General features: G+C 49.6%; 1 protein-coding gene across 2 annotated transcripts in view; it reads left to right on the top strand.

Moving 5' to 3' along the window:
• Positions 1-16,240, top strand: part of HGH1 (HGH1 homolog) — a 30,590-nt gene extending 14,350 nt beyond the window's left edge. Inside the window, exons 7-9 of one of the 2 annotated variants that reach the window (XR_004028309.1) lie at positions 9,116-9,209; positions 11,968-12,045; positions 16,101-16,240. The gene's annotated coding sequence lies outside the window, so the exon portion shown is untranslated. The remainder of the gene's footprint in view (positions 1-9,115; positions 9,210-11,967; positions 12,046-16,100) is intronic. The other variant, XR_004028310.1, reaches the window with a different exon arrangement.
• Positions 16,241-22,991: the final 6,751 nt, after the last annotated feature.

Here is a 22,991-nt window from a genome sequence, read left to right as displayed (position 1 = left end):
ATCCGATTCTTCTGGTACACCAAGGGGCAAGAACCCGGGATACAGAAAGCCCTCTGTCCTCGTGACAAGTAGAGGGTCTAATTGAGCTGGTTAACACAAGCTGCCTATAGACAGCAAACTAAAAGAGCACCCTGGAACACATGCCCACTGGGGCTTCAGCTGTAAACATTCACCCCTAGATACAGCCTGTCCGTCTCTGTGCTCCCCTAGAGGTTTGGGCAGCGGGGCACTGAAGAAGCAGTTCACACCCACGTCACACGCCCTGCGACTGGGACAAGGGAACATTTCCGCAGCACTGTGCCGCACTGCTGTCGGCTCTGGAAGGGCGGCTGAGTGCCTCTGTTCATTCTAGGGGCAGTCAGCACAGTCCCCATATGTCTTCCGGCGATCTCTCTCTTCTGAGAATTCTTGCACGTCCTTTGCTCTCTTTCCTGTTTATCTTGGGGATGTGCACAAGTCCTTTGCATGCAATAGTCCTTCCCTATCCACAGGGATATGTCTCATACCTATATACCTATGATAAAGTTTAACTATAAATGAAGCACAGTAAGAGATTGACAGCAATGAATAATAAAATAGAACAATTTATGACAATACTCAGGACAGCGTGCAATTTAAAACAAGAGTTCATTTCTGGAATTTTTCTACTTAATATTTTTGGGCTGTGTCTGATTGTGGGTGGCTGAAACCAAGGAAAGTAAAACAGGATAAGAGGGGACTACTATGTTAATATTAGGCAAGTCATCTTCTCACATATATTATGATTGGTTTATCATCACTGCCTTGTCTTTTTATTTAAAAAAAAATTTTTTTTTTTTTTTTTTTTTTTTTTTTTTTGAGGCAGAATCTCGCTCTGTTGCCAGGCTGGAGTGCAGTGGCATGATTTCGGCTCATTGCAACCTTCGTCTCCTGGGTTCAAGCCATTCTTCTGCCTCAGCCTCCCAAGTAGCTGGGACTACAGGCGTGTGAAAAATTATTATTATTATTTTTTTTTTTTTTTTGAGACAGAGTCTCGCTCTATCGCCCAGGCTGGAGTGCAGTGGCGCGATCTCGGCTCACTGGAAGCTCCGCCTCCCGGGTTCACGCCATTCTCCTGCTTCAGCCTCCCGAGTAGCTGGGACTACAGGCCCCTGCCACCACGCCCAGCTAATTTTTTGTATTTTTTAGTAGAGATGGGGTTTTACTGTGTTGGCCAGGATGGTCTCTATCTCCTGACTTTGTGATCTGCCCGCTTTGGCCTCCCAAAGTTCTGGGATTACAGGCATGAGCCACCGCGCCCGGCCATGACCTCATATACTTTCTGCTCGTGCTGCGAACACTTAAAATCTACTCTCAGCGGTTTTCAAGTATATATCTTGTTGCTGTTAACTCTAGTCATCTGTGTTGTGTAATAGATCTCTTCAATTTATTCTTCCTATCTAACTGAAGCATTGACCCTGTGACCAACATCTCCCCAGTCCTCCGCCTCCGCCAGCCCTTGGTAACCACCGTTCTACTCTGCTTCTAGGAGTTCAACTTTTCATAGAAGTTGGGATTCCACGTGTGAGATCATGTGGTTGTCTTTCTGTTCGTGGCTTATTTTACTTTACGTAACATCCTTCAGTTCATCCCATTTCTCGCAAATGACAGGATTTCCTTCTTTTTTTTTTTTTTTTTTGAGACGGAGTTTCGCTCTTGTTGCCCAGGCTGAAGTGTAATGGCTCGATCTCGGCTCACTGCAACCTCCGCCTCCTGGGTTCAAGCAATTCACTCGCCTCAGCCTCCCGAGCAGTTGGGATTATAGGCGCCCACCACCACGCCCAGCTAATTTTTGTATTTTTAGTAGAGATGGGGTTTCACCATGTTGGCCAGTCTGGTCTCGAGCTCCTGACCTCTGGTGATCCACCTGCTTCGGCCTCCCAAAGTGCTGGGATTACAGGTGTGAGCCACTGCTCCCAGCCTCCTTTTTTAAGACTGAATAATACTCCATTGTGATATATACCACATTTTCTTTGTTTTATTTTTATTTTGCTCTTTCTTTAAATATATACCACATTTTCCTTATTCATTCATCCATTGGTGCACACTTAGGCTGATTCCATATCTTGGCTTTTGTGAATGGTGCTGCAGTAACCATGGCAGGTGCAGATGTCTTTTTTGAGATCCTAATTTCATTTCCTCTGGATGCATACTCAGGATCATTGGATGATATGGCAGTTCTGTTTTTATTTTATTTTTTATTTTTTGAGACAGAGTCTTGCCCCGTCACCCAGGCTGGAGTGCAGTGGCACGATCTTGGCTCACTGCAACCTCTGCCTCCTGGGTTCAAGTGGTTCTCCTCCCTCAGCTTCCCGAGTAGCTGGGACTACAGGCGCCCACCACCACACCTGGCTAATATTTTGTATTTTTAGTAGAGATGGGGTTTCACCGTGTTATCCAGGATGGTCTCGATCTCCTCACCTCGTGATCCGCCCGCCTCAGCCTCCCAAAGTGCTGGGATTACAGGTGTGAGCCAAAGCGCCCACCCTATTTTTATTTTTATTTTTATTTTTTTGAGATGTAGCCTGGCTCTGTCGCCCAGGCTGGAGTGCAGTGGCAAGATCTTGGCTCACTATAATCTCCACCTCCTGGGTTCAAGCCATTCTCCTGCCTCAGCCTTCCGAGTAGCTGGGATTACAGGCATGTGCCACCACGCCCGGCTAATTTTTAAAAATTTTTTTTAGTAGAGACGAGGTTTTACCATGTTGGTCAGGCTGGTCTCAAACTCCTGACCTCAAGTGATCCGCAGCTGTAGACCTCAGTCTGTGGTACAAACTAGGCAGCTCAACTTATTCTTATAAAGTCATGGCTTTCTTCTGCATCTGGGGAGCACCTCCAGCACCACTACTGGCACTTTGTATGGGTCCCATGGTGTCATTCAAGGCACTGACTAAACATGATGAAAAATGTGGGAGAACCACGGGCGACTGGTTCTACTGCAAACTGCTCATGTGGGGGTGATGGCGTCCCATGGTGTGTTAAGCAGAGACACTCAATGCCTGAGCTCACTGCAGTAGCAATGAGAGGTGGCTTTGGAATTATCACAGTAGTACAGTATGTGCTACACTTAATTCTGTGTAGCTGTGATTCAATACTGCATCTTTTTTTTTTTTTTTTTTGAGACAGAGTTTCACTCTTGTCGCCCAGGCTGGTGCACATGATCTCAGCTTACTGCAACCTCCGCCTCCTGGGTTCAAGCGATTCTCCTGCCTCAGCCTCCCAAGTAGCTGGGATTGCAGGCATGCGCTACCACGCTCAGCTACTTTTTTTTTTTTTTTTTTTTTTTTAAGATAGAGTCTTGCTCTGTGGCCCAGGCTGGAGTGCAGTGGTGCAATCTCAACTCACTGCAACCTCTGCCTCCTGGGTTCAAGCAATTCTCTGCCTCAGCCTCCCGAGTAGCTGAGATTGCAGGCACCCACCACCATGCCTGGATAATTTTTGTATTTTTAGCAAAGATGGTGTTTCACCATGCTGGCCAGGCTGGTCTTGAACTCGTGACCTCATGATCCACCCGCCTCGGCCTCCTAAAGTGCTGGGATTACAGGAATGAGCCTCCACGCCCAGCCTAATTTTGTATTTTTAGTAGAGACGGGGTTTCTCTATGTTGGTCAGGCTGGTCTCGAACTCCTGACCTCAGTTAATCTGCCTGCTTCGGCCTCCCAAAGTGCTGGGATTACAGATGTGAGCCACCACACCTGGCCTCTCAATACTGCGTCTTTATGTTTGTTTAGATTTTTCTTGACTGCAGATGGCAGCATGTAGGGTCTGTAAGTGTGCATATATATTTTGATAAATTTTAACTTCTTACAACAGATTTGTGTATATTTCATGGTAGTAAATGATAAAATAGACTAGTGTATACATATATTTTATGCATGCATGACATATTTCACATTTTCTTAAATTTTTTTTGATATCTCTAGACTACGTTTGTCCATAAGTTTTTTCAACGTGTCACAAATCTCCAAAAAGTTTTCCAATATATTTATTGACACAAAACTGTGTATAAGTGAACCCATGCAGTTGAAACTTGTGTTTTTCAAGGGCCAACTGTATGATGTTAATTACAGGTTTTTCTTAGGTGTTTTTCTTTTTTTTTTTTTTATTTTTTTTTTTGAGATGGAGTCTTGCTCTGTCACCCAGGCCAGAATGCACGATCTCAGCTCACTGCAACCCCTGCTTCCTGGGTTCAAGTGATTCTCCTGCCTCAGCCTCCTGAGTAGCTGGGACTACAGGCGCCCACCACCACTCAGGTTAATTTTTGTATTTTTAGTAGAGACGGGGTTTCAACATGTTGGCCACACTGGTCTCAAACTCGTGACCTCAAGTGATCCATCTGCCTCAGCCTCCTGGAGTGCTGGGATTACAGGCCTGAGCCACTGCACCCGGCCAGTTTTTCTTAAATAACAAGTTGAGGCCGGGCCGGTGGCTCACGCCTATAATCCCAACACGCTGGAGGACGAGGCGGCTGGATCACCTGAGGTTGGGAGTTTGCAACCAGCCTGACCAACATGGAGAAACTCCGCCTCTACTAAAAATACAAAATTAGCCGGGCATGGTGGCACATATCTGTAATCCCAGCTACCCTGGAGGCTGAGGCAGGAGAATCGCTTGAACCCGGGAGGCGGAGGTTGTGGTGAGCCGAGACTGCGCCGTTGCACTCCACCCTGGGCAACAAGAGTGAAACTCCATCTCAGAAAAAAAGAACAAGTTGAGCAGGTTTCCTTCTCTTCCTAGTTAAGGTAGTTCCCTTCTCTTCTTGAGAATTTTTATCATAAGTGAATGTTGGATTGTGACAAATGCTTTTTCTGCATTTATCGAGATGATCGTGATGTGAATTATATCAGCTGAATTTAAAAATATTAAAACCGGCTGGGCACGGTGGCTCACGCCTGTAATCCCAGCACTTTGGGAGGCTGAGGCCGGCGGATTGCTTGAGCTCAGGGGTTTGAGACCAGCCTGGCCAACATGGTGAAACACCATCTCTCCTAAAAAAATACAAAAATTAGCCAGGCGTGATGGTGTGCGCCTGTAGTCCTATCTACTCAGGAGGCTGAGGCAGAAGAATTGCTTGAACGTGGGAGGCAGAGGTTGCAGTGAGCCGAGATTGCGCCATTGCACTCCAGCCTGGGTGACAGAGCAAGACTCTGTCTCAAAAAAAAAAAAAAAAAAAAAAAAGAATTGCACATCTCTGTCCATAAGGAATATTGCTTTGTTTTCTTTCTTTTTTTTTTTTTTCTTGAGAGAGTCTCATTCTGTCCCCAGGCTTGAGTGCAATGGTGCTATCTCGGCTTATTGCAAACTCTGCCTCCTGGGTTCAAGCAATTCTCTTGCCTCAGCCTCCCGAGTAGCTGGGATTACAGGCGCACACCACCATGCCTGGCTAATTTTTGTATTATTATTATTATTTTTAGACAGAGTCTCACTGTGTTGCCTGGGCTGGAGTGCAGTGGCATGATCTCGGCTCACTGCAACCTCTGCCTCCCGCATTGAAGGGATTCTACTGCCTCAGCCTCCTGAGTAGCCAGGATTACAGGCGTGCACCACCACATCCAGCTAATTTTTTTTGTATTTTTAGTAGAGAAGGGATTTCACCATGTTGGTCAGGCTGGTCTCGAACTCCTGACCTTATGATCCGCCTGCCTCGGCCTCCCAAAGTGCTGGCGTGAGCCACCATGCACAGCTAATTTTTGTATTTTTAGTATAGACGGGACTCCACCATGTTGGCCAGGCTGGTCTCAAACTCCTGACCTCAAGTTATCCACCCGCCTTGGCCTCCCAAAGTGCTGGGATTACAGGTGTGAGTCTGTATAGCTTTCTTACAAGGTCTTTGGTTTTGTTATGAGAGTAATGCTCAGAAAATTAGTTGGGAAGTAGTCTTTTCTTTTTAATTTTTTCAGGAAGAATTTGTGTATAGTTGGTATTATTTCTTCCTTCCATGTTTGGTAGAATTCCCTGGGGAAACCATCTAGGTTTTATGGGAAGGTTTTTTACTATGAGTTCAATTTCTTTTTAGATATAGGACTATTTAGGTTATCTCTTTGTGAGTGAGGTTTGATAGCTTGTAGCTTGTGTCTTTTAAGGGATTTGCCTATTTCTTTTCTTTTTCTTTCTTTTTTTTTTTTTTTTTTTTTTTGAGAAGGAGTCGCTCTGTCACCCAGGCTGGAGTGCAGTGGTGCAGTCTTGGCTCACTTCTACCTCTGTTTCCCAGGCTCAAGTGGTCCTTCCACCTCAGCCTCCTGAGTAGCTGGGACTACAGGTGCATGCCATCATGCCCAGCTGATTTTTGTACTTTTGGTAGAGATGGGGTTTTGCGATGTTGCCCAGGTGGTCTTGAACTCCTGAGCTCGAGTGATCCACCTGCCTTGGCCTCCCAAAATGCTGGGATTACAGACATGAGCCACTGCGCCTGGCCATTTATTTCCTTTTTTTTTTTTTTTGAGACGGAGTCTCGCTCTGTCGCCCAGGTTGGAGTGCAGTGGTGCTATCTTGGCTCACTGCAAACTCTGCCCCCCTGGGTTCAAGCAATTCTCCTGTCTCAGCCTCCCAAGTAGCTGGGACTACAGGTGCATACCACCACGCCCAGCTAATTTTTGTATTTTTAGTAGAGATGGGGTTTCACCATACTGGCCAGGCTGGTCTTGAACTCCTGAACTCGGGTGATCCACGTGCTTCGGCCTCCCAAAGTGCTGGGATTACAGGTGTGAGCCACCAGGCTTGGCCAATTTTTCTATTTTTAGTAGAGATGGGGTTTCACTGTGTTGATCAGGCTGGTCTCGAACTGACCTCAAGTGATCCACCCACCTTGGCCTCCCAAAGTGCTAGGATTACAGGCATGAGCCACCTCATCACCTGGCCTCTAGTTTCTTAAGGTAGAAGTTGAACTCATTATTTTTTTCCTGCACATTCTCTGTATACTTTATCATTCTTCTTTTCTAAAAAGACATTTAGTGCTATAAGTTTCCACAGATTTTGATACGTCTTTTCATTTTCATTCACTTCAGCGTGCTTTGTAATTTCACTTTTGATTCCTTTTTAGACCCCTGCATTATTTCAAAGCATACTAAATAGTTTTGAAACTCCTGGGTATTTCTCAGATATCTTTCTCTTATTGATATATTTAATTCCACTGTGGTCAGAGAACATTGTATGCATTGAATTCTTTTACACTTTTTTTTTTTTAATTTTTAGTGACAGGGTCTCACTCCTGTCGCTGAGGCTGGAGTGCAGTGGTGTGATCTCTGCTCACTGCAGCATTGACCTCCTGGGTTCAAGTGATCCTCCTGCCTCCCGACTAGCTGGGACTACAGGCGCGCGCCACCACACCCAGCTAATTTTTGTATTTTTTGTAGAGACAGGGCTTCGCTGTGTTACCCAGGCTGGTTTTGAACTCCTGAGCTCAAGCAATCAACCTGCCTCTCAGCCTCCCAAACTGCCAAGATTACAGGTGTGAACCACTCTGCCTGGCCGAATTTTCTGTTCACTTGTTCTAACAGAGACAGAGGGCCGGACACGGTGGCTCATGCCTGTAATCCCAGCACTTTGGGAGGCTGAGGTCAGGAGTTCGAGACCAGCCTGGCCAACGTGGTGAAACCCCATCTCTACTAAAAATACAAAAATTAGCCAGGCATGGTGGCCCGTGCCTGTACTCCCAGCTCCTGGGGAGGCTGAGGCAGGAGAATCACTTAAACCTGGAAGGCAGAGGTTGTAGTGAGCCGAGATCTTGCCATTGTACTTCAGCCTGGGCGACAAAAGCAAAACTCCATATCAAAAAGAAAGGAGAGAGAGGGATGTTGAAATCTATACTGCAATTTAGATTGGTCTATTTTTCCTTGCATTTTTATTAGTTTTGGCTTTGTGTATTTTGAAGCTCTGTTACCAGGTAAAAATGTTGAGGATACTTAATATTTCTGAAATCTAGTTTGTCTGATGTGACTCCAGCTTTCTTGTAACTAATGCCAGCCATGTTTTCCTTTGCCCATCCTTTTGCTTTTAACCTCCTAGTGTTAACATATTTAATCTTTCCTGTAGTTTCTCAAATATATGAAATAGTTTTAATAACTAATGTCTGTGTCTCTGAACTCTTTCCTTTGTGTTATTTCTGGGTCATTTTGTATTGGTTGGTTCATCCTCACAATGGGTTGGATTTTCTTGCTTCTTTGCACGCTCGGTAATTTTTTTTTTTTTTTTGAGACGGAGTCTCGCTCTGTCGTCCAGGCTGGAGTGCAGTGGCAGGATCTTGGCTCACTGCAAGCTCCGCCTCCTGGGTTCACGCCATTCTCCTGCCTCAGCCTCCTGAGTAGCTGGGACTACAGGGGCCTGCCACCACGCCCATCTAATTTTTTGTATTTTTTAGTAGAGATGGGGTTTCACCATGTTAGCCAGGATGGTCTTGATCTCCTGAGCTCATGATCCGCCTGCCTTGGCCTCCCAAAGTGCTGGGATTACAGGCATGAGCCACCGTGCCCAGCCCACGCCTGGTAATTTTTGATTGGATGCCAGGCGTTGCTTTTGCCTTGGTGGTGCTGGATATTTTTGTGTTTCTGTTAGTATTCATGAGCTTTGTTCTAGGAGCTGGCTGAGTTACTAGGGAACAGTTTGATCTTGTCAGACCTTTCTTTTAGCTTTCTTAGGTGAGACCAGAATGACGATTAGTCTAGGACTGATTTGGTTGATTACTGAGGTGGAATCCTGAGCTCTGCCTGGTGCCCCATGAGTCATGACGCTTTCCACTCCAGCTGCTGGGAGGAGGCACCATTCCTGGCCCTGTGGAAGCCCTGGATGTTGCTTCTCCTAATCCCTTTGTGTGGCTCTTTCTGCAGCCTTGGATAGTTTGTTCTCACACAAGGCATTTGTATTAGTTTTCTGATGCTGATGCAATACATTACCACAACTTAGTGCCTTAAGCAACACAAATTTATTACCATAAAGTTCTTGGAGTCAGAAGTCTACCAAGGGTCCTACCAGCCAGAACCCAGGCGCCGGGGGTTGCTTCCCTTCCTGGTGCCCCGGGAAGGATTGCTTCTGCTGTCTCAGGTTCCTGGCAGAATTTGGTTCTTTGCATCTGTAGGACGGAAGCTTCCTGTTTTCTTGTCAGCCGCCAGCTGAGGGCCATTCGCAGCTTCTCCAGGCCACCTGCATTCCTCGTCTCAGAGCCTCCCTCCTGCGTCCTCCAAGCCAGCAGTTGTGGGGTGAGTCCTTCTCACGCTTCAAATTTCTCCTTCCCCCTCTTCCGTCTCTTCTCTTTGACCCACCTGGGAAAGGTTCTCTGCTTTTAAGGACTCATGTGATTAGTTTGGTCTCACCCAGGTAATCCAGGATAATCTCCCTGTCTCAGGGCCTGTACCTTAATCTCATCTACTGAATCCCCTTTGCCGTGTAAGGGTTCATACACATAGGTTCTGGGGATTAGGGTGTGGGCAGCTTTGGGGCTATTATTCTGCTGACCAGTAACTTGCTGAGTGCCCAGGGAACCCGCTGCAGGTCTCTAAAGTTCTCTCTGGTATGAGAGACTGCAGACTCCAGCCGCCTTGGCATCGGCCGGCACTCCCCCGTTCTGTCTCTTCAGCTTAGGTGTTTTGCTGGGCCCTAGGACTGGGTCCTCTCTCCGGGCAGTGAGCTGGGCTCTTAGGGCTCTGCCTCATTTCCTACCTCTCAGGCCTCACTGCCCTTCATTTCTGATGTCCATCGTCCTGAGAAACAATGGTTTCTTGTGTTTCGTCCAGTTTTTTAGTTGTCCTGTGATTCTCGCCTGGGCCAGGAGCAGACAAGTCCAAGTCCGTGTGCCCATTTGTTTTGTTAGCTTCTGTTTGAGTTGGGCGCACGTGGCTGCTGCACTGGAAGGGGTGCTGCACAGTCGTGGACTGGCGTTGGTTCCGCCCGTTTCTTCTTGGACGATGGAGCTGGGCAGTGCTGGCTACCCGCAGGGCACAGCCTCTGGTCCAGAGCCCGGCCGCTCAGCCCAGCTCCTCCTCCTCCCAGCTCAGCCCAGGCCTGGGAACTCTGCCGCTCAGCCCAGCTCCTCCACCTCCCAGCTCAGCCCAGGCCTGGGAACTCTGCCGCTCAGCCAGCTCCTCCTCCTCCCAGCTCAGCCCAGGCCTGGGAACTCTGGCTTCTGATGCTCCACGTCAGGGGTGCCCTTGTCTCTGGGAAGTGTGTGCTGTGGGCGCTTTCACGGGTTTTCTGCCCTGCCTGAGAGCCACTGCCCTCCTCAGCTCTTAACTCTTCCACAGCTTGGGATCTTTATGGAATATGTTTTTTTGTTTGTTTTTCTTTTTTTTTTTTTTTAGACAATGTCTCACTCTGTCACCCGGGCTGGAGTATAGTGGCACGATCTCAGCTCACTGCAACCTCTGCCGCCCAGGTTCAAGCGATTCTTCTGCCTCAGCCTCCCGAGTAGCTGGGATTACAGGCACGCACCACCACTCCCAGCTAATTTTTGTATTTTTTTAATACAGACTGGATTTCACCATGTTAGCCAGGCTGGTCTTGAAATCCTGACCTCAGATGATCCACCCGCCTCAGCCTCCCAAAGTGCTGGGATTACAGATATGAGCCACTGTGCCCGGCCCTGTTTTTCTTTTCTTTTCTTTTTTCTGAGATAGGGCTTGCTCTGTTGCCCAGGCTGGAGTGCAGTGCAGTGGTGCAATCTCGGTTCACTGTACCTCCACCTCCCAGGTTCAAGCAATTCTCCCACCTCAGCCTCCTGAGTAACTGGGATTACAGGCGTGAGCCACCACACTGGCTAATTTTTTTGTATTTTTAGTAGAGATGGTGTTTCACCATGTTGGCCAGGCTGGTCTCGAACTCCTGGCCTCAAGTGGTCACCTGCCTCAGCCTCCCAAAGTGCTGGAATTACAGGCATGAGCCACCGCACCTGGCCCATGACGTCTTTTTTCTTTTTTCGTTTTTTTTTTTTTCCTGAGACAGGGTCTCACTGTGTCGCTCAGGCTGCAGTGCAGTGGTGTGTCCTTGGCTCACTGCAACCTCTGCTTCCCAGGTTCAAGCAATTCTCATGCCTCAGCCCCCTGAGTAGCTGGGACTAAAGGTGCCTGCCACCACGCCTGGCTAATTTTTGTGTTTTTAGTAGAGACAGAGTTTCATCATATTGGCCAGGCTGGTCTCCAACTCCTGACCTCAAACAATCCACCCACCTTGGCCTCCCAAAGTGCTGGATTGCAGGCATGAGCCATCACTCTCAGCCAAGATTTCTGTGATTTCTTACTTCGCCTCCAACCCATGTGTGTACAGCGCAGGGAGGCGTCCTGGCTGGTCAGGGATGGGTTATAGCGTCTCTCCTTCATTTTTCTCTGGAGTATGTAGGAAGGAATGTGGATGGGAGGTGATCAAGGGAATTAAGGGGCTGGTGGGAGCCTCAGAGAACAGAGAATGTGAGTGTTAGGATGCTGGCTGCCATGCTCATGGTGGGCTTGCGGCCCCTCTGATGACGCAGGTCCTCAGAAAGCGTGACACAAGACTTGAGTGTGTGCCCGTGGTGAAGAGGCAGAGGGAACTTGGATGCTTCCTGGACTCAATTCTTTGGGACCATTGTTGCATGCAGTGGCGCATGGCATGCGATGTGTGAAAGCTGTGGTGCCCGTGCTCAGTTCCTCACAGTGTGGAGGAGGATGCTCTAGGTGGAGGTGCATCCACTCCTGCTGGGGCTGATGATGACGAGGTGCCACTATGGGCCAGCTGTGGACAAGCCTGTGCAGGCCAGTGAGGTGCTGGTAGGGACTGATGGGTGCTCAGGGATGGAGGAGAGCTGGAAACTGTTGAGGATCATGATGACTTTTGCCCTTCCTGAATAGCTCAAAGAAATGTGACAGAGATATTTCCCCCAGACCAAATTCATTTAAATTGTGTGTTTTACATGGAAATGGTAATTGCCTGTAAACTCAGATATTGTAGAGGCTTATGAATTAAATCTTATGATTTTGGTTATTCCAGATGGGAGAAGAAGTTGTCCATGTTCACACTGGGTGAAGGCAGCTGAAACCACAGACATGACTGAGTCCTCCGTGAAGAGTGAGTGCATGGGGATTGGGGGTGGCCGGGTGTGAGGCCTCTCTTGCCTCTGGGTGGTCAGGGCAGGCCAAGGCTCTTACCAGCTCCAGTGGTGCCTGGAGTTTCCACCCTACACTCGGAAACCTGAGTGGGTTCTGGGCAGGTTGGGTGATGTGACAGGTGTAGACCTCTCCCACACGAGCCTTGAGTTTGGGATTCCAGAAAAGCACATGGCATCCAGGATGTGATTTGAAGGTTTTGTTTGACTTTTTTTTTTTTTTTTTTTTTTTTTTTAAGACAGAGTCGGCTGGGCACGGTGGCTCACGCCTGTAATCCTAGCACTTTGGGAGGCCAAGGCAGGCGGATCACCTGAGGTCAGGAGTTCGAGACCAGCCTGACCGACATGGTGAAACCCCATCTCTACTAAAAATACAAAAATTAGCCAGGGGTGGTGGCAGTTGCCTGTAGTCCCAGCTACTCAGGAGGCTGAGACAGGAGAATCGCTTGAACTCGGGAGGCGGAGGTTGCAGTGAGCCGAGATAGTGCCACTGCACTCCAGTCTGGGCGATGGAGCGAGACTCCGTCTCAAAAAAAAAAAAAAAGACAGGGTCTCCCACTATCACCCAGGGTGGAGTGCAGTGGTGCAGTCATGGCTCACTGCAGCCTCAAACTCCCGAGCTCAGGTGATCCTCCTACCTCAGCCTCCCGAGTAGCTGGGACTACAGGTGCACGCCACTATGCCCAGAAGTATTTTTCGTACAGATGAGATTTTGTCATGTTGCCCAGGCTGGTCTTGAACTCCTGGGCTCAAGTGATCCACCCACCTCAGCCTCCCAAAGTGCTGGGATTACAGCGTGAGCCACTGCACCCGGCCTGGAATGACTGTTGAATCAACATGCTTTCTCCAGGTTTTTCATCAGAAAAAAAAATTAGCAGTTTTCAAAGGCTGTTCAGGCTGCTGTAACAAAATATCTTAGATTGGGTAATTAATGAATAATAGAAATGTATTTCTCACAGTACTGGCTGTTGGGAAGTCCCAGATGAAGGCACCAGCACATTCGATGTCTGTGAGGGCTGTTCTCTGACTCGTAGATGGAGTCTCTTGCTGTGTCATCTCATGACTGGAGGGGCTGAAGGGACTAGGGTTTCCTTCAAGCCTTTGTTGGTTTGTTTTTTGAGGCAGGGTCTCACTCTGTTGTCCAGGCTACAGTGCAGTGACCTCCTGGGCTCAAGCCATCCTCCCACCTCAGCCTCCCAAGTTGCTGAGATTACAGGCATGTGCCATCACACCCAGCTAATTTTTTTTTTTTTTTTTTTTTTTTGAGACGGAGTCTCACTCTGTCGCCGAGGCTAGAGTGCAGTGGATCTCGGCTCACTGCAACCTCTGCCTCCCGGATTCAAGCGATTCTCCCTGCCTCAGCCTCTCAAGCAGCTGGGATTACAGGTGCCCGCCACCACGTCCGACTAATTTTTGTATTTTTAGTAGAGATGGAGTTTCATCAGGTTTGCCAAGCTGGTCTCAAACTCCTGATCTCAGGTGATCCATCCACCTCGGCCTCCTAAAGTGCTGAGATTACAGGCGTGAGCCACCGCAACCAGCCCACACCCAGCCTATTTTTTAAAATTAGTTTTTGTAGAGATAAGGTCTCGCTATGTTGCTCAGGGTGGTCTTGAACGCTTGCCTTCAAATGATCCTCCTGCCTTGGCTTCACAAAGCACTGGGACTACAGCGTGAGCCTCTATGCAGGGCCTCAGTCTTTTTTGTGTGTGTTTTTGAGACTGGGTCTTGTTCTGTCGCTTATGCTGGAGTGTGGTGGTGCTCTCTCAGCTCATTGCAACCTCTGCCTCCTGTCCTCAAGGGATCCTCCCACCTCAGCCTCCTGAGTAGCTGGGACTACAGGTGCATGCCACTACGCCGTAATTTTTGTATTTTTTTCTTTTTTTTTTTTTTTTGTAGAGATGGGGTTTCACCATGTTGGCCAGGCTGGTCTCAAACTCCTGGACTCAAGTGATCTACCAGCCTCGGCCTCCCAAAGTGCTGAGATTGCCAGCAGGAGCCACTGTGCCCGGCCATCAAGCATTTTTTTTCCCCCCTCGAGATGGTAACAGAGGTCTGTTAACCCAGGCTGGAGTGCAGTGGCGTGATCTTGGCTCATGCAATCTCTGCTTCTGAGGTTCAAGCAATTCTCCTGCCTCAGCCTCCTGAGTAGCGGGGACTATAGGCACCTGCCATCACACCTGGCTAATTTTTATATTTTTAGTAGAGATATGGTTTCACCATGTCGGCCAGACTGATCTCGAACTCCTGACCTCAGGTGATCCACCCACCTTGGTCTCCCAAAGTGCTGGGATTACAGGCGTGAGCCACTGCGCCCGACCCTATCAAGCATTTTTATAAGGCACTGATCCCATCCATGAAGGTGGAACCCAAAGACCCCACTCTTAATGCCATCACATTGGGGGTTAAGTTCCAACATATGGATTTTGGACGGACATGGCATTGAGGTTGTAGTAGCATTGCCATTGTAGTAGGGAGCACGGATTTGCCCAGAGGCTCAGTTCAGCCTGCTCTGAGCGGGAGGGTCCCTGGGTGGCTGAGCCTCTGCACCTGAGCACGCAGGCCCCGGTTCGGGTCTGGGGTCTGCTCTGGCTGCCACCGCTTCCCCAGCTGAGGCTGTGGCTCACTTAAGGCTGTGTGCGGGCCAGAATGGGTGAAGCTCTGCCCACTTGTCCCTGCTCCCTAGAGCTCTGTCCAAGGGATGAGCCACACCTCAGGGCTCTATAAGTGCCACTGTTGGGTGCCATGTCTTGAGCCTGAGGGAGACTGAGAGGCCCGGAATGGCACTGGGGTGTTGATGGGTGGAGGTGGGTGGTGAGAAGAGTCTGTGAGTACAAGTGGGGCTGGGGCGCCGCCCAGCCAGGGCAGTGCAAAGCAGTGAGGAGGTGGGGTCGAGGGAGGGGGGAGTAGCCTCACTGCCCTCAGAGGGCAGGCTCCCAGAGCCCGTGAGACCCGGCGCTTCCACACGTGAACGGCCACAGCCGGAAAGCAGATGCAGACCTAGTTCAGCACGGGCCGGGTTTGCTTTACTGGCTGAACGTGGCCTTAGGTGCAGTCAGATCTCATTGATTTGGATCAGCCTGTTTGTCTAACTACTGGACTTTGGAAATGGAGGGCTGTTAAAAGTCCAGCTTCCTGCTCAGGAAGGAATATCTTCCCAGAGGGAGACAGTCACGCACTGATGCCTGTGTGTTCCTCTGCCCCAGCAGGTGCCTCCTGGGATGTCCTCATTGGCAGCCTGGGTGTGGCGCTGCTGGAGCAAAAGGGAGGGGACATCCACAAACCAGCCTGGAGGGTCTTGTTGGGGTGGAGTGGCCGGTTGTTGGGGTGGAGTGGCCGGTTGGCACAAGTCCCTGGGATGCTTGGCCTGCCCTTTCCCATGTACAGGGAACCACCTGGCCTTGCCTGTAGAGCACTACATTTATTGAATGATTTTCTTGATTCAGCTCTGGTCCATGGGGACTGAGAGCCGTGGGATGAGGCTATATCTTTATTCCTTCATGTATTTCTCACTGCTGGGGTCTTGGACCCTCTGCCCAGCACCTGCCCGTCAAAGGCTATGTGTGGGCAATGGGGCCATGGGGAATCCCAGGCTGCCTGGGCATAGACCCTCAGGGAGCCTTCCTGAAGAGTCCGGCTGGTGAGTGAGCCAGTGTCCTCAAGGAAGCTCAGGCCACGTGATCAGGACCAGAACAGCCTCATGCCTGCCTGTGTGGGAGGCAGGCTGTGTCCTCTGGGTCGCTCAACCCTGATGGGCTAAATAGTGTGTCCTGGCCAGGCAGCTCCTCAGGGGCAGCTGGAATGTGAGCCCTACAGCTCCACAGCCTGTCCACCGCAGTGCACCCCGCAGCATCTCGGGTGGAGGGAAGTTATACAAGAGAGAAAGCAGCTGTGCCCTCTCCTGCTGTGTCTGTGATCCTCAGAGGCTACAGGTGTGTCCACTGCAGGAGTGGCAGCTGAGGTGTGATAGGAGAGGACGCTTGGGCCTGAGCACGCTAACCGGGCTTTGTCACTGCAGAGCTGGCCTTCACCCTGCTGGACGCCATCACCGATAAGGACCCCCTGGTGCAGGAGCAGGTCTGCAGCGCCCTGTGCTCCCTCGGGGAGGTGCGGCCGGTGGAGACACTCTGTGCCTGCGAGGAGTACCTGCGGCAGCATGACAAGGTATTTATGCTCCTTGGTGGGGATGGTGTTGTCAGGGCCATGGTCGGTTGGGGCTTACTTGGTTTGGGAAGAGACAGTCCAGCCAGGAGCTGTGGGTCGGGTGTTATGCAGGGGTGGCCACATGTCTAAACCCCCGCACCTGCCTATGTCAGGATGGGTAACCTGCCTTGTCTCATCATGCGTGGGGTATGGCTGTATCCCCCCACCACGGCATTGTTCAACCCTCCTGGTGGAGGCTCTTTTCTGCCCCTTTTACTCACTAAGTGGAGGCCTAATGGCCGGGCTCTGTGCCTAGTGCCTGAGGGACAGACCATGGTCCCTGCTTGAGGGATAGACCGTGGTCCCTGCTTGAGGGACAGAAGGTTGTTTCTGAGAGAATCTCATCGACCCAAGGGGCCAGAAACACTGATAAGTGCTCAGAGAGTCCCCAAGGGCCCGGCGCTGCTGGTCTTCCTGCACCCTCAGGGAGGGGCTGCCCAGGAGGGGCCAGGGCCTTCCCTTGCTGTGCTGGACTGTCCTGTCCTCTCGCACAAACATTGCCCACTCAGGAGAGCTACAAGAGCCTCTTGAGAACTCTCTTTTCAGCCCCACAGGGATGCCAAATCAGTGATCCGAACCCGAGGACAGCCGTGGCCCGGCTGGCTCGCGCCTCCCGGGATTTCGGCCTCGCCTGATCTTGGTTCAGTGGTTCTCTGTCACCGCTGACAGCGTTAGCACTGCATGTTTGAAACTGTTATGCACACTGTCTAGCTTTTCTCTGTGTGTGTGGTTTGGGCTGTTCTGGGAAGGGGAAGAGTCTTTTGCAGTATCAAAAGGCCATTATTCTTTTTGTTTTATTTAACATTTTGATATGTAAAAAGGGACCTCTATACAGTGTATTTGTTATCAGCTACCATCTCCTGGGGAAGATGACCCAGTTCCATGAAAATACCTGCCCACTGCCATGGCCTGGTGGCACTTCCTGGGGCAGGTCTCTCCTTTCTTCCTCTGTCAGCTGTCTTAGCTGTTTTTAGATTTATTTTTATTTTTAATTTATTCATTGTTATTATTATTATTATTATTTTGAGATGGAGTCTCACTCTGTTGCCCAGGTTGGAGTGCAATGGACCATCTTGGTTCACTGCAACCTCCACCTCCCGGGTTTCAAGCGATTCTCCTGTCTCAGCCTCCTGAGTAGCTGGGGCTGCAGGTGTGCACCACCATGCACGGCTAATTTTGTATTTTTATTTTTATTATTTATTTATACATATTTTTTTGAGACAGAATTTGGCTCTGTCACCCAGGCTGGAGTGCAGTGGTGTGATCTTGGCTCACTGCAACCTCTACCTCCTGGGTTCAAGCAATTCTCCTGCCTCAGCCTCCCAAGTAGCTGGGATTACAGGTGCCTGCCACCATGCCAGGCTAATTTTTGTGTTTTAGTAGAGATAGGGTTTCACCATGTTGCCCAGGTTGGTCTTGAACTCCTGACCTCAAGTGATCTGCCAGCCTCGGCCTCCCAGAGTGCTGGGATTACAGGCAAGAGCCACCACCTGGCCAATATTTACAGGTTTTATGGCTGCCTTGGGAGAGAATGAGGAGGAGAGAGAGGAGGGCAGAGCAGATCTGAGAGGGACTTTGCTCCTGAGCCTCTGTTCTGGGGTGCCCTCCTCTGAGCCCCGGCCACTCCATGCTTGTCCTACTTTGTTTCTGATTTTACCCCCTTTTCTAGCCTTCACATTTTTTAAACTGAATTTTTAAAAAGTCTGCCTTCACAGTTGGATATTTATATATTATACACGAGCTGGAAGCACTGACCCTGCGGGCTGTGACCCTTCCCAGGGACCTCCCCTGCCCTAGTCCCTTTCTGTCGTCTCCTCCTGCAGACTGGCTTCCCGAGGTTTGGGTCACTGCCTCCAGTTTTTGCCATTTGTTTGTGGGTCTCACCGCATCTGCACTTCGCTTGGCTGTGTCTTGCCTAGATAGCAGGCATGGTTCAAAGCCCACTGAGTCGCTCCAGAAAGATGTGGAACAATAGGGAAAAGCAATGCCACCATCCCCCTCCAGGCCTCAGACGTTAGCACAGTGTCCTGGGGTACACCTGGAGCTTTACAGGTTTTCAGCTCCTGTCTGGCATCTGTGTTTGTGGTTCTGTTTTTATGAACCCGGAGGCCCATGACTTTGTAGCATGTGACCTGTGCCGCTGAGGGTGCTGGGCCTCACGGTTTTATACACGTCCAGTCTTGTACATGTCAGCCAGGGTCCTGCACAGGACAGACGGACTCCTCAGGGGCCGTCAGGCCATGGGGAGGGACGGGATTTGGGGAAGAGAAGCAAGAATAGTAAAATTGGATTTTCAAATTCTGTGAGTGGAAAAACTCAAACGCACGTTGTTTTTTCTGCCTTACACCACACAACAATCAACACAGAAGACTTCTGTGACCAAATGTGGGGATTTCTCTCCACCAGCAAACAGCAGTCAGTTGTGCAGTGGACACCAGCTGGGTGTCCTCAGTTCAATTCCGACACCATCCACCTGGAGGTCACATCAGATCCCGCAGGTGGAAGGCTCAGTCCCACACGACAGCCCCGCTTCTGATGCCAGTTGCAAGCTCCAGGTGTGGCCTGTGCTTCTGACCGACCTGCCATGAATCAGGGTTTTCATGACCCCCTCCTCAGGCTTGATGAATTGCAGCAGTGGCTCACAGAACGCAGGCACAGAATTGCCTATGTTTACCCATTTATGACACGGGCTGTGACGAAGGGTGCGGATGCACAGCAGGTGGAGGAGACGCTCGGGGCAGAATGGGAGGGGCGCGGAGCTCCCGGGCGCTCCTGGGAACCACCTTCAGGCACCTGCGTGGGTTCCACTACCTGAAGCTCCTTTTGAGTGTTTGTGCACAGTTGCGCACATGCTCACTTGAGGCATTCTTCCCTTACTGGCCGAGTGTTTCTAGAGGAAGGCCATATACCGGTTAAACACCACCATTTCACCTCAGTGTGCTTGCTGGAGCCCATTCACCCAACTCCTGAGATCCTCTAAGGAAGCTGCTGTCACCAGCCTTAGGTGTTTTCTTTCTTTTTTTCCTTATTCCCCCATGCAGAAGCTTTAGGTGTTTCCCATCTGTTGTGAGGCTGTCTTTCCTTGGTGCTGGCAGTGACCAATTATTATTGTAGAGAGACGCCTAAACACCTGCCTGACCATCACCTGATGACTGCCTGACATTCCTAGTTGGGGCCTCTCCTGCCCTGTTCACGTCTGCCTAGCGGCCTACTCTAACATCCTCCTGTCCAAGGAGACCCGGGAGCAACGTGGAAAACTAAACTCCAGGCTATGACAGACAGAAAGGGAGATTGGACACACCTCGTTATACCTGCTCCCTTTTGGAGTTTGGACAACCAGTGAGCATTAGGTTAAAACAGAGATCGTAAGTCTGACAAAACAGACTCCTTGTAGCAATAAAATTCCAGACTGGACTCTGGCATAGCATCACGTGATAGTGGGCCCTGAAGGAAATAAAAGTATTTTACCCCAAAATCTATTCTTGACATATTTTGAAATGGCCCTGCAAAACCATATTTTGTGGGGGAAAATTGCATCAGTGGAGAATCTCCTTCCATTTCCAGGTCTTTTTCTGATCCAGAAGAGATTTAACTAAGAGACTGACACCTTTATGGTCTAAAAAGAGACATTTACCATCTATTATCTCTGAAGCCTGCTACCTGGAGGCTTCATCTACATAACAAGAACCTTGGCTTTCACAAGCCCTTTTAATTCAGGCGTTTCTTTCTGCTGACTTCAAGTCCTTAGGCAACGTTTAACTCTTTTTTTTTCTTTTTTTTTTTCCTGAGAGGGAGTCTTGCTCTGTCACCCAAGCTCGAGGGCAATGGCGCGATCTTGGCTCACTGCAACTTCTGCCTCCTGGGTTCAAGGGATTCTCCTGCCTCAGCCTCCTGAGTAGCTGGGATTACAGGTGCATGCCACCACACCAGCTAATTTTGTATTTTTAGTAGAGACCGGGTTTCACCGTGTTGGTCAGGCTGGTCTTGAATTCCTGACCTTGTGATCCGCCCACCTTGGCCTCCCAAAGTGCTGGGATTACAGGCGTGAGCCACCATGCCTGGCCAGTTTAACTCTTTTAACTATTTGCCAATCAGAAAATCTCTGAATCCACCTATGCCGTATAAGCACTCCCTGAGATGTCCCACCTTTCTAGGCTGAACTAGTGTACACCTTCCATGTATTGATTTATGTCTTTGCCTGTAATTCTGTCCCCTAAAATGTATAAAACCAAACTAACCTGACCATCTTGGTGTACTTTCTCAGATGTTCCCTGGGCCGTGGTCAGTCATAGTGGCACAGAATAAACCTCGTCACAGTATTTTGATTTAAAGGGGCTTATTACTGTGTTTGCTCTCCTTGAAGAACTTTCCTAAGTGGGCCTTTTCCAACTGTGAATGGAGGCAGGGCTGTAAAAAGTATGGTACTTTTTTTTTTTTTTTTTTCTGAGGCAGAGTCTCGCTCTGTTGGCCCAGGCTTGAGTGCAGTGGTGTGATCTCAGCTCACTGCAACCTCTACCTCCTGGGTCAAGCAATTCCTGTGCCTCAGCCTCACGAGTAGCCTGGGACTACAGGCACGTGCCACCACTCCTGGCTAATTTTTTTTTGTAGTTTTAGTAGAGATTGGTTTTTGCCATGTTGACGAGGTTGGTCATGAACTCTTGACCTCAAGCAATCCACCTGCCATGGCTTCCCAAAGTGCTGGTGAGGTAGGATTCTTCTTTTTTATTTATTTTTTATTTTATTTATTTATTTATTTTTTTGAGGACAGAGTCTCGCTCTGTTGCCCAGGCTGGGCTGGAGTACAGTGGTGCAAACCGGCTCAACTGCAACCTCTGCCTCCTGATTTCAAGCAATTTCTCCTGCCTCAGCCTCCTGAGTAGCTGGGATTACAGGTGCAAACGCCCCCCAACCTGTTCTCATTTTTTTGTATTTTTAGTAGATATGGGGTTCACCATGTTGGTCAGGCTGGTCTCAGACTCCTGACTGATGAATCCACCCTCTCGGGCCTCCCAAAGTGCTGGGATGACAGGCCTGAGCCACTGCGCCCAGCCATAGGATTCTTCTTCTTGGTCTCTTTGCAAGCCCTAGCGATGCCCCACCTGGGCCTTGCCCAGCCATGCTGGCATGCCTCAGTTTGCCTACATTGTAGCTTGTAACCGTGTTCGGTGGTTCCTGAGCTCTTGTACCACACCCAAGAAGAATGAGGATACAGTGGACATTGAAGGGTGAGGAGGGCAGAGAAGAATTTTACTGAGTGATGAAAATGGCTCTTAGTGGAGAGGGGAGCTGGAGAGGGGACGGGAAGGACAGGTCATGTTCCCCAAAGTTAGGCTGTCTCTTCGCCCAAGTTAGGCCACCTCCCTCTACCAACTGAGTCTGGGGTCTTTATAGGCACAGAATGAGGAGTGTATGCTGATTGGTTTGTAAGTCTGCAAAAGAGGTTAAAGTGAAGACACCACTCAAAGGTGGGCATGACGGTGTAGAAAGCCAATTAGAAAAGGGTGGGTATATGTAAAATAGGTGAAGGGTGGGGATCAATCAGAGGAAAGCACACCAGACAGGAGACGGGCTCTCAATCCGGTCCGAGGATTTAACTTGTAGCTTGGCTTTCAGGCTTTAAACTATTTTTGGCTTGGAGGTGGGTTTCTCGGGACCCACCCCTGTCTGCCTAGGCATTTGGCTGCCTCCTGTCACTATCATGGGGATTACAGGCATGAACCACCATGCCCGGCCAAAAGTATGGTACTTATACCATAAAATCAAACTTAAACCAACCCTGGAAACACAAGTAATACATAACCTTTTTTTTTTAATTCAGGGATGGACTCCCTCTCTTGCCTAGGCTGGAGTGCAGTGGTGCAATTTTGGCTCACTGCAGCCTTGATCTCGCATACACAAGTGATCCTCCTGCTTCAGCCTCCAAAGTAGCTGGAACCACAGGTGCATGACCACACCTGGCTAATTGTTTTTATTTTTTGTAGAAACAGGGCCTTACTATGTTACCCAGGCTGGTCTTGAACTCCTGGGCTCAAGTGATCCTCCCACCTTGGCCTCCCAAAGTGCTGGGGTTACAGGCGTGAGCCACTGTGGCTGGCCCCTACCCATTTTTTGTAAAATGTAGATTCCTATGCCTTTTTCATGGGTTCCTATGTTTTCCAGTTGCATAACCCATTGCAGACTTGCTGAGCCAGGCTGTCACCCTGCACTGAGCACTCAATCACCAGGACACAGAGTGACAGATGGAGATGCCACAGTTGTGAGTGGAATCTGGAGAACTCAGTCCCAGGACTCACTTCTCCCTATTGTTTTCCTCAGGAAAAAAGCAAAGATTTCCCTCAAACTTCCTCATATATGTGAAGAGAATTAGTAGCTAAAGATGGAAGCATAATGCAACTTGAGATGTGTTTCCAAGACCAAGAACCAGAGGAGATGGCAGCTGTGGGTCTGGTCGGGTGGGTATTAATGCCCTGCTGCACCCAAGCTGCCCCTCCAGGAACGGGTCTGGTCGGGTGGTATAATGCCCTGCTGCACCCAAGCTGCCCCTCCCAGGAATGGGTCTGGTCAGATGGGTATAAATGCCCTGCTGCACCCAAGCTGCCCCTCCGAGGAACGGGTCTGGTCGGGTGGGTATTAATGCCCTGCTGCACCCAAGCTGCCCCTCCCAGCAACAGGTCCAGTTGGATGGATATAAATGCCCTGCTACGCT

This window comes from Nomascus leucogenys, chromosome 23, assembly GCF_006542625.1.
Source record: "Nomascus leucogenys isolate Asia chromosome 23, Asia_NLE_v1, whole genome shotgun sequence".
Taxonomy (NCBI): domain Eukaryota; kingdom Metazoa; phylum Chordata; class Mammalia; order Primates; family Hylobatidae; genus Nomascus; species Nomascus leucogenys.
Note: the sequence above shows the minus strand (reverse complement) of the source record. Positions and strands in the feature narration are given on the sequence as shown.